Source organism: Rana temporaria, chromosome 2 (assembly GCF_905171775.1).
Source record: "Rana temporaria chromosome 2, aRanTem1.1, whole genome shotgun sequence".
NCBI lineage: Eukaryota > Metazoa > Chordata > Amphibia > Anura > Ranidae > Rana > Rana temporaria.
Window position 1 is genome coordinate 44,622,105 of NC_053490.1, and position 10,642 is coordinate 44,632,746.

The window sequence follows — 10,642 nt, forward strand, 5'->3', positions numbered from 1 at the left end:
GAGCGGCGGCAGATTGTAAAATAATAAGTGACCAGATTTATATTATAAAAACGCATGATGAAAGGACATACATTTAAAAAATGCTAATTGTGCTTGGAACCCCGCTTTAACTATTATATTAGTCACTTACTAGACCAAGGGTTCCCTCTTTGTGTCTCCGAACACTTGTTGTGATTTAGTAAAGGTCAAGTTCAAGTCAGACAAGGACCGATGTTACTGTTAGTTTTGATAAAGCAGTCCCTCTTTTCCTTTCTTACAAGTGGTGGGAGTGGTGTCTAGTACAGTCTTTCGAATCCAAAGGGCTGCTGGATTGTTCCCAAATAAAGTAGAGTAAAGGCAACCCCACTGGGGCAGAACTATTTAATGGAACCAGTAAACAAGTAAAGTCACTGGGAAAGAGGCCTCTCACTCTCACTACAGTAGGCACTTTAGAACCTCAGGAATTTCCACATAGGTTCCACAAGCTAGTGCACAGCAGTAGTAGCCAGTAGTCATCTGCTGATGTTCAGGGGTCTTCTGATGGATCACAGCCATTCACTGCATCCAGCAAGTGAAACACTGATCCACAGTGTAGGCTCTCGGAATCTAAGTCCCCTCACATGTAGCATTGCACAGAGTATAATGGCAGCAGCCGTCTCTGCTCAGCACTCTTTTCCTGGGCAGCACAGCGTCCAAAAGCTCCAGGAAACTGTAACCTTGTGGTGCTCTGTCAACTTCACACCCCTTCACCTCTTTATCTGAATCAGACCCAGCCAAGCCAGATGGCTGCCACGTGCCCTAGAGACCTTGCATAGACAAGCACTGCAAAGCAGTACAATTAGAGATGGATTCTGCACTTCTGCATTACTGAATATTCAGTTTAACCCTGTCCATATTGCAGAAGGATAGTACAGCAGCAAGGAAGTAGTTCCACAGTCCGGGTTACATAATATACACAGTATATATATATATATATATATATATATATATATATATATATATACACACACATCACTGATCAGCCATAATTTTATGACCCCTGGCAGTTTAAATAAATAACATTAATTATCTCTTTACAATAGCATCTTAAAGTAGGTAAGATATATTAAGCGTCAAGTAAAGAGAAAGAGAGAGAGAGAGATTCTAATAATGATTTTATTGCTGTGCATGCCATGCCCTGCTGTCCATGCCTTCCAATCATCTATTTATTATATGGGCATCATAAGTGGGACAGGAGGTAAGTGAAAATCTTCCTAATTGGGTCAAAAAGTATTGAGATTTTCAGCTTTCTCAATCTATCAAAACCAAAAAATATACGTTGGAAGAGATTAGGTGGAAAAGGTAGGTGGATGTGCAACAAGCTTTTGTGTGAGAAAGGGGCATCCCAGGGGTGGCAGAAAAACATGTTGACCAGTCTGGCAGGTCCCTAAGGGTCCCTAAGAGCGGGGTCCACCTTACTTCAACCTAGGTAGACCATAGTATGCTTTGCCCCTGTTAGGAACCTTGCGCACCAGGGGAGGAGGGGTTAACGGATTGGATCAATTACTGTACCCTTGTGCACTTTTTTGGGCTTTGTTTTGTCTTCATGGTTCACTTTTGTGTTCACAAAACCAAGCACTGCACAGTGAAGCTCCAGAAAGTAAAAAAAAATAAAGATGGGTAAAGGAAGCAAACAGTATTATTGCAGATTTGGACAGATTTATGTAAGAAAAAGTTTCCTTTTTACAGTTTTTAGCAATGCTGGAATAAATGAATCCAAATGTCCTCAATTACATTTAGATAATTGTACAGCACTTTTAGCTATTGAAAATCTGAAATCCCTATGCATGGTGTCATATAATGCAGTCATTCAACTTGTCTGTGGCATAGGCATCTGCATAGGTATCTGACATTGAGTGGCTGGGGAAATCCAAGGTGAAAATGTTTAACTTCAATTTCTAAGCCATTGAACATTATTTCTTAGAACACAATTCCCTTTGTGTCTCCGAGCATACTGAATGAGTGCGGTGTCTTTGTGATAATTAACTGTCCGCGGACTGTACCCAGTCTGAGACCTGATCCATCAGCTCCAGTCTGCTCCCGCTGAGAGCTGTAGCCTAGCCTGAATGCAATTTACATGAACTTCTTCAATTACAAAGCATCTGCATAGTCACGGCGAGCTATAACACTTATTGCTCTTTCACGGTCGTTTTTCGGCATGAAAGAAAAAACGACGTTTTTCCAACTTCATTTTTAAAAACGATGTTGCCCACACACCATAGTTTTTAAAAAATTATGAACAAAGCGCGGTGACGTACAACACGTACGACGGCTCTCTGAAGGGGAAGTTCTATTCCTTTGGGCTGCTTTTAGCTGATTCCTTGTTAGTAAAAGATGATTCGCGTTTTTTTGTCTGTTACAGCGTGATGAATGTGCTTACTCCATTATGAATGGTAATTTTACCAGAACGGGGGCTCCCGTCTCATAACTCGCTTCTGGGCATGCGCGGGTTTAAAACGTCATTTTAGCCCACACACGATCATTTTTTACAACCCGAAAAACGGCATTAGAGAAGACGAAAAACGATGTGAAGCCCACACACGATCATTTTAAATGACGTTTTTAAAAACATAGTTTTTTCATGCCAAAAAACGACCGTGTGTACGCGGCATCACAGTCTCATACGTCAATAATGTTTACAGTATTTAATTTAAAAGGATTCCATTTCATGTGGAGGCGGTTTACTCGGCAGCAGTCTTCTTGCTGGTTCTTGCCGAGAAAACCGAGCGTGTGTATGAGGCTTCAGACAAGATCACTGCACAGCCCAAAATAAAGAGGCACACATGGCAGATCAGGACTTGGCAGTCTTCCAAAATTGTCATCACCCCAACAAAAAAATAAAAAAGTTTCTTCCTATGCAGTTACAGCTCATAAGTTTACATACTTTGTTAGAATTTTAAATTTCTTGGCCATTTTTCTGAGAATATGAGTGATAACACAAAAACGTTTATTTCACTCAGGCCCCATACACACGAGAGGATTTATCCGCGGATACGGTCCAGCGGACCGTATCCGCGGATAAATCCTCTCGAGGATTTCAGAAGATTTCAATGCGATGGCGTGTACACACCATCGCATTGAAATCCGTGCCGAAATCCTCTGGCGATGACGTGTCGCGCCGTCGCCGCGATTATGACGCGGCAACGGGCGCGACGCTGTCATATAAGGAATTCCACGCATGCGTCAAATCATTACGACGCGTGCGGGGAATCCCTTTGGACGGATGGATCCGGTGAGTCTGTACAGACGAGCGGATCCATCCTTTGGGATGGACTTCAGCAGATGGATTTGTTGAGCATGTCAGCAAATATTCATCTGCTGAAAATGCATCCCAGGGGAGATTTATCCGAGGATAAATATCCAACGGAGTGTACACACCATAGGATCTATCCGCAGAAACCCATTTGATGGGATTTATCTGCGGATAGATTCTATGGTGTGTACGGGGCCTTAGGGTTAGTGTTTGGCTAAAGCCATTTATTATCAATCAACTGTGTTTACTCTTTTTAAATCATAATGACAACAGAAACTACCCAAATGACCCTGATCAAAAGTTTACATACCCTGGTGATTTTGGCCTGATAACATGCACACAAGTTGACACAAAGGGGTTTGAATGGCTATTAAAGGTAACCATCCTCACCTGTGATCTGCTTGCTTGTAATTAGTGTGTGTGTATAAAAGGTCAATGAGTTTCTGGACTCCTGACAGACTCTTGCATATTTCATTCAGTGCTGCACTGAGGTTTCTGGATTCTGAGTCATGGGGAAAGCAAAGGATTTGTCTAAGGATCTGTGGGAAAAGGTAGTTGAACTGTATAAAACAGGAAAGGGATATAACAAGATATCCAAGGAATTGAGAATGCCAATCAGCAGTGTTCAAACTCTAATCAAGAAGTGGAAAATGAAGAGTTCTGTTGAAACCAAACCACGGTCAGGTAGACTAACTAAAATTTCAGCCACAACTGCCAGGAATTTTTTTCGGGATGCAAAGAAAAACAAATATTTTCAGTTGAAATACAGGACTCTCTGAAAACATGTGGTTTGGCTGTTTCAAGATGCACAATAAGGAGGCACTTGAAGAAAGATGGGCTGCATGGTCGAGTAGCCAGAAAAAAACATTACTACGCAAATGCCACAAAGTATCCCGCTTACAATACGCCAAACAGCACAGAGAGAAGCCTCAAACCTTCTGGCACAAAGTCATTTGGAGTGATGAGACCAAAATGTTGCTTTTTGCTCACAATCATAAATGCTACATTTGGAGAGGAGTCAACAAGGCCTATGATGAAAGGTACATCATTCCTACTGTGAAACACAGAAGTGGATCGCTGATGTCTTCGGGATGTGTGAACTACAAAGGCACAGGAAATTTGGTCAAAATTGATGGCAAGATGAATGCAGTATTTTATCAAAAAATACTGGAGGAACATTTGCATTCATCAGCCAGGAAGCTGCACATGGGATGTACTTGGACATTTCAACATGACAATAATCCAAAACACAAGGCCAAGTCGACTTGTCATTGGCTACAACAGAATAAAGTGAAGGTTCTGGAGTGGCCATCTCAGTCTCCTGACCTCAATTTTTATTGAGCCACTCTGAGGAGATCTCAAACATGCATTTCATGCAAGACAGCCCAAGAATTTACAGGAACTGGAGGCTTTTTGCCAAGAGGAATGGGAAGCTTTACCATCTGAGAAGATAAAGAACCTCGTCCACAAATACCACAAAATACTTCAAGCTGTGATTGATGTTAAAGGGGGCAATACACAGTATTAAGAACTGGGGTATGTAAACTTTTGATCAGGGTCATTTGGGTAGTTTCTGTTGCCATTATGATTTAAAAAGAGTAAACACAATTGATTGATAATAAATGGCTTCAGCCAAACACTAACCATGAGTGTAAGAAAAGTCTTTGTGTTATCATTCATATTCTCTGAAAAATGGCCAACAAATCATAAATTCTGCCAGGGTGTGTAAACTTATGGGCGCCACTGTACATAGTTGGTAAGGTTGAATAAAGTTTCCAGTCCATCCAGTTCAACCAGTGTGTGTTTATGTCACTACCATTTCCCCTATCTCTTGTACAGGAAAGGTCCTGGACAGGTGCTATGTGGCAACGATATTCAGGTTGTGGTCCTTTTATGGGTGATAGGTTGGTGTACTCAGGGGTCTCACCCGTACAGGGTGAGGGATTCCGGGACAGCTGTATAGAAGAGAGGACTGACTCGCAGTCTCGCTGTCCTCTCGGCATTAGCAGTGGCCTATTTGGGACCTGGAATTTGAGGCCCGGAGTGACATTTGGGTGGGAAAAGGGCCTCCACTCCTGACGACAGGGACTCCAGTCCCTACAGGGTTAAGCAGCCTCCAGGAAGTAGCACATAAGGCAGGAAGGTTCCAGTGTTGGTGGGTGAGAGGAGACTTGGCTCTTTGTTGCATGTGTACTGCAAAATGTCTGAGGTTGGACGCTACTAACCCTGGGGTAAAGCCTTCCTGAACTTTTGTTTTTTTAAAGTATAACTAAAGGCAAAACTTTTTTTTTTAGCTTTGGATAGATTGGGAGGGATTAGAAAGTGTGTCAGTTTGTATTGCTCTCTGTGCTCCGGTTAAGGAGAATTAACCTTTCTATTTGTCTTGTTTACCATTATCATTGAAAGTTAAAGTAAAAGAAAATTGCACATTTTGGGTTGTTCCTAGAAAAGTAATAGAGGGGAAATCTTCCAATGGGGACACTAGTGCTGGTGACCTGGGGGTCCCCAAGGAATTTTCTTAATTTGTAAGGATTTCCTCCCACTTGGTTATGGGACAGGAAGTGAAATCTCTTCAATGAGACACAGATGGTAAAAGAAAAATCTGACAGGGGTTATAACCTTCCCTTACTCTATCCAAAATGAAAAAAAATTGTCTTCAGTTCTACTTTAGGGCTCGGTTCACACCGTAGCCACATGCGGCTCACAGCAGGGGACTGGTGCGTGCTGGTTCACCATTTCAGGTCTGATTTCAGCCCTAATTTTAGGCTGAAATCGAACCTGAAACGCACCAAAAAAGGCCCGTTTTTTTCCGGCACACTGCACCAGATATGGAGATATGTGAACCGGCTCCATAGAAAGCCAGTCACATTCTCCTGCTATGCAAATTGAATGCGGGAAACGGGCATTCAATTTGCATAGGTTTGAACCCGGCCTAATAGTTTGATTTGTGCTAAAGATAAGCTTACTTTTTGTGTTGCATTTTCTGAAGTTTGCTTTGCTGCTGGAAGCTTTTTTGTGTTTGCCTATAGAAAAATAAAGACTTTTATGTTTAAGTTAACCGGTTACTGCACGTAGTTCTGAGGTTCTACAGTACATCCCCTGAATAATACACCCAGTACATTGGGTTCACTAAGAAACACTTCCAAAAGGTTTGTGAATTTATCCACAATCTCCACTGACACCACCAGCTGTGGAAGGAAGGTCCACATCCTTAGCGCTCCAACAGTAATGATCCACTTGCGCATTATGAGATTGAACTGCTTCTGGTGCAACTTCATTGTGTGGCTGTGCGTCCTCTTTAGAGATCTTTTTTTCAATCTTGCAAAATATTTAAAGATTGCACGCCGTTTAGTTTTGTCACTTAGACTTCTCACATTCCAGGATAGTAGGAGTAAACTCTTATGCCCTGTACACACGATCGGTTCGTCTGATGAAAACGGACCGACGAACCGATTGTGTGTGGGCCTCATCGTTTTTTTTCCCATCTGTGAAAAAAAATTAGAACCTTTTTTAAATTGTTCTTATGGTTAAAAAAACAATAGAAAAAAACTATTGTCTGTGGGGAAATCCATCGGTCAAAAATCCACGCATGCTCAGAATCAAGTCGACGCATTCTCAGAAGCATTGAACTTTTTTCTCAGCACGTCGTTGTGTTTTACGTCACCGCGTTGGACACGATCGGATTTTTAACCAATGGTGTGTAGGCAAGACTGATGAAAGTCAGCTTCATCGGATATCTGATGAAAAAAATCCATCGGTTCGTTTTAATCAGACGAACCGATCATGTGTACAGGGCATTATTTATAGTGTCTGACATAGTCCAATTATACAGTAAATGGGAAGAAAACCGCAGACTCCTCCCTCTCATGCTGGATAAAAGACAACATGGACTGTACCAGGAGTGCAAACTGTAGTGTAGGACTTAGGCCCGGTACACACGAGCAAACATGTACGATGAAAGCGGTCCGTCGGACCGTTTTCACCGTACATGCCTGCCAGAGGGCTTCTGTACGATGGTTGTACTAACCATCGTACAGAAGTCCGCGCGTAAACACTACGCGGGGCGTGTCCGATGACGCGCCGATGACGCGGCGACGTGGGCGGGCCTGCCATTTAAAGGCTTCCACGCATGCGTCAAAGTCATTCGACGCATGCGAGGGACGGCGGGCGCTCGGACATGTACGGTAGGTCTGTACTGACGACCGTACATGTCCGAGCGGGCAGGATTCCAGCGGACGGTTTTAAAACACGTCCAGGAATATTTCCCCGCTGGGAAAAGGCCCGGCGGGCAAATGTTTGCTGGAATTCGGCCCGCTTGCGCCTACACACGACCGAACATGTATGCTGAAACTGGCCCGCGGACCAGTTTCAGCATACATGTTTGGTCGTGTGTACGGGGCCATAGACTTACTATAGTACCAAGGCACAGTGAGGTAAAGTTGGTGCACACCCATGACACCTATAACTGGGTAGTTAGCAATGGATATATGCAGAAGAAAAAAAAATGATAAAAATAAAAGAAATTACTGTTTTTACAGAACCGGGCCAACAAGGCCCAACTAGGCTTGAAGCACCCCCTAACAGAGAGCCATAGGGGTCCACACAGGACCATATTGGTTGGGCACTGATGTAGCCTCAAAGGCTGTGCGAAGGGAACAAGTTCCATATTCCAGGTAGACCATTGCTGCTCTTTAAAGTGAGTGTAAACCCTCACATATACCCAGTGAAGTGAACAGCCTCAGATGATACACAGATAAAACTAATTTCCCTACATAAGTTTTACATGTATATCTGCTGTCTTCAGTTTGCTATATTCTTAAGAAAGTGCACATTGTGTAAGGCCCCGTACACACGACCAAACATGTATGCTGAAACTGGTCCGCGGGCCAGTTTCAGCATACATGTTCGGTCGTGTGTGGGCGCGAGCGGGCCGAATTCCAGCAAACATTTGCCCGCCGGGCCTTTTCCCAGCGGGCAAATATTCCTGGACGTGTTTTAAAACCGTCCGCTGGAATCCTGCCCGCTCGGACATGTACGGTCGTCAGTACAGACCTACCGTACATGTCCAGGCGCCCGCCGTCCCTCGCATGCGTCGAATGACTTCGACGCATGCGTGGAAGCATTTTAAAGGCGGGCCGCCCACGTCGCTGCGTCATTGTCGCGGCGACACCGCGTCATCGACGCGGCGACACCGCGGACACGCCCCGCGTATTGTTTACGCGCGGACTTCTGTACGATGGTGTGTACAACCATCGTACAGAAGCCCTCTGGCAGACATGTATGGTGAAAACGGTCCGACGGACCGCTTTCACCATACATGTTTGTTCGTGTGTACCCGGCCTTAGAGATGTTCTCTTCCTGTTCAGCAATGGGAGTGGATTCTTGGCATACAGCCAAGACAGCCGATTGGAAGAAAAGTCACACACACCCCTCCACATAGACAGATACTTGCAGAGCTGTGCTGTGATAAGACAAGCTCCCTGCTAATCTATTTATAGCAACCTCCCTCGACACAAATTTCAGGCTGGTTTTATTTTGGTTGACAGAAGACTTGTCAGAAGTTATCATACTAATAACAGAGCAACGAAACAGCAGAAAGACACTGGACTTAGTGCTTTGGAGAGAGATAAGAAAACACTACAGATATACATGCTTAGGTCAAATTTCATGAATTAGTTTACATTCACTTTAAGAGCTAATTGGAGTAAGATAATGGGGGGGGGGAGAACAAACATAACATTCCCCATCATGCAACCTTGATGTATCAATGCACCAGTAAAGGAAAATTAAACCATCCCTCCCTCATGACAGTGAGCGGCGGTCAGGTTACGCTCTTCTCTGTTTAGCCAGTGCATGGCTGCTGTCTGGGTTGTAAAATATTGGACTCCAAAAGAGCATGCAGCCTCCATAAAGACACGGATGAGCGAGTTTGGTGTGGAGGAACATGACTGGCCTGCACACAGTCCTGACCTCAACTCGATAGAACACCTTTGGGATGAATTAGAATGGAGACTGCGAGAAAGGCCTTCTTGTCCAACATCAGTGCCTGACCTCACAGCCGTCCCAGAAGAGTTGAAGCTGATATAGCTGCAAAGGGTGGGCCAACTCAACAGGGAACCCTACAGACTAGGACTGGGATGCCATTAAAATGTATGTGCATGTAAAGGCGTCCTTATACTTTGACAATATAATGTATATAAAAAATAGATATAAAACAACAGTCTAAAAACTTTTAAAGGTTAAAGCAGAATAAATGTCAAAAACCTATTACTGTATACTATAGTTGTATAGAAAAACACTATATATATATACCGTATTTATCGGCATATAACACGCACAGGCGTATAACACACCCCTTCATTTTAAGAGGGACGTTTCAGGATTATTTTTTTTAAATAAAGAACTTTTAGGGGTCAGTGCCCATCAATGCAGCCTGATCAATGCCTATCTGAAGCTTCGCCATTGCCCATCAATGCAGCCTGATCAATGCATATCTGCAGCTTCGCCATTGCCCATCAATGCGGCCTGATCAATGCCTATCTGCAGCCTCGCCATTGCCCATCAATGCAGCCTGATCAATGCCTATCTGTAGCCTCACAATTGCCCACCAATGCAGCCTGATCAATGCCTATCTGCAGCCATCGCCATTGCCCATTAATCCTTGTAAAAGCACCCACTGGCTTTGCCAGGGGAGATACTATTAAGTATCTAAACACTAACTCAATATATCTCTCCCCTGAGAGCTAAATCAATATTTTCATTGGAACGGAGTGCATATAGCTCACGGCTGGACCACTACGTCCGGACTAGTGCTGTGTATATGGCTTGTCATTTGTGAATCCTGTTTGTCATGTATGTCCCTGGCAATCAATTTTCATATGATTCCATTTTTCTAAGGTTCTTTATAACTGCACTTTTAAACTTTTAAATATATTACATTTTGATATTGGAATAAAATCAGTTTTGGATTATTCCCACCCAGATCATTATTTGCTGCTAAAGGTAACCCCTTTCAACCTGCCTAATCTTAGGCCACTCCCTTTTTCCTTATCCCATCCCCTTCCCTCTCTTTTTTATTTATGCTAATTGGTTACAGCAACAATACCCAACAGGGTACATGATCCATTATAGGTACTCCCACTGATTACCTATATATTAGTGGTTCAACTTGCGTTCCCTCCCCCAACATTCCCTATATTTTCGTGCCCATCAATGCAGCCTGATCAATGCCCATTTTCAGCCTCGCCATTGCCCATCAATGCAGCCTGATCAAGGCCTATCTGCAGCTTCGCCATTGCCCATCAATTCAGCTTAATCAATTCCCATCTGTAGCCTCACAATTGCCCACCAATGCAGCCTGATCAATGCCTA